Source organism: Chelonoidis abingdonii, chromosome 1 (assembly GCF_003597395.2).
Source record: "Chelonoidis abingdonii isolate Lonesome George chromosome 1, CheloAbing_2.0, whole genome shotgun sequence".
Taxonomy (NCBI): domain Eukaryota; kingdom Metazoa; phylum Chordata; order Testudines; family Testudinidae; genus Chelonoidis; species Chelonoidis abingdonii.
In genome coordinates, this window is record NC_133769.1 from 141,133,319 (window position 1) to 141,135,092 (window position 1,774).

A 1,774-nucleotide genomic window follows, 5' to 3' on the forward strand; every position below is an offset into this window, starting at 1 on the left:
GTGTCAAGCTTGACCTAAATTCTGTAGCACTCTAATGCAGCAGACTGGAAATTCTGTGGCATCTTCAGATTCCTTGAGTGTATTTGGTTTATTGAATGAAATTCAATAGAATGAGATGTTCCAAGGGGATTTACACACATGCTTAATTTTACACACTGTGAGTACACCCATTGAAGTCAGCCGGACTACTCCCAGCATGTAAAGTTAAGCACATGCTTAAGTCTTTGCAAGACAAGGGCCTAAGGGAGTTATGAGCCCAAATCCTTCCAAGCCATAATGAATAATACCAACAATACACTGCCTTTGTGTTAATTTGGTATTTAATTTATTTTGTTTCCTCATAATTTTTACTGTGATGCAGAATTTTGTATTGAAAGTGGAAACCACTAGAGGGCTTGTCTAAACAAATACTTTATGGCAAGCTGAAGTGTAAATCTAGAGTGCACAAGCCTACCACACACTAACTGTCCATGTGGACCCTGCTACCACATACTAAAAGTTTCCCCTTGCACGTTGATGTCTCTCTGTTTCAAAGCAGAGTAGATCCTATCACACTTTTAGTGCACAGCAGCAGCGTCCTTACAGACAGTGAGTGCACTGCACTGTAGATTTACACCCTAGTTCGCTGCATGCTAACTGTTTGTCAGGACAAGCCCTTGAAAAAGTTCAGGGGTAAGTGGGAAGTTTTGGAAATTGGATAGGAGGCATTTGAAGCTTTAGGCAGCTGACAAGGTGTTGGAGGCAAGTTAACGTTTGAAATATTCATATTAGTTGGATCTGAAAATGATCAGCAATGTAATAGTGAACAATGTGATAGTGAACTTTGCATAATTAGATTTCCAGATTAACAGAGCTGTGGTTTCAGGATGTGTGGAGACTCACACTGTAGAAGAACATGGCTGTGCCACTGTACACGCTGTTCAAATCGGAAAGCTATCTTCACAAGCATAAGGGTTAGAACTCTGGAGCATAAGGCTGCAGCAAGTCCACAGCTACAGAGTACATGGGACCTTGACCATATCCAATTAATTATTATTTACATCTGAACCATTACTGTATTATTCTGCAGTTTTTCCAGCCTTGCTACTTGTTGCTGTTTTGTTTTGTTTTGTTTTGTTTTTTCACTGCAGCATAAACAGTATTTGAAAGGTTAGAGAGTTTAGTACTGAAATGTTTAATTTTCTTTCTATTCCCCCCACTCCTCAGATTTTATTTCTGACATCCAATGGCCTTTAAATAGCTGACACTACTGCTATATGTGGTTTTTAATGTTCTCAAGTATATGGTGGTATTTCTAGTCACAAAGAGTTTTGCAGGCTAGATGGAAAACAGGAAGTTGATGCTGTCTCAGATCTGGACTTAGAGTTCAACATCTGAGTGTTTACTGAACCTCCCCCAAGCTTATACCCAGCTTGGATTTTATCTCGCTGCCACCAACTAGGACTATTTAGGGTTCCTAGTTACCCCGAGTCACCCCAACCTTTCCCTGGGGGACCCCCAAGACCCAGAACCCCTGGGTCTCCCTATCTCAACGGGAAAACAAGCTCTTCCCCCTTGTCTCCTCGTTATCTGCTCCCCCGCTTCCCCCTCCCTTTTCCCTAGGTGAGCCTGGGCGATGCAGTACTTAACTTCTTGAAGGCAAAACAAAGAGGGAAATCACCCTCCCCCTGAGGCGATGCCTTCAAATCTAGTAAAGCTAATATAAAGGGATTTTCCACCCCCCCTTCCTGTAGCCTCACCGGAGAAACCCCAAAAACCTCAGCCAGGTTTTAAA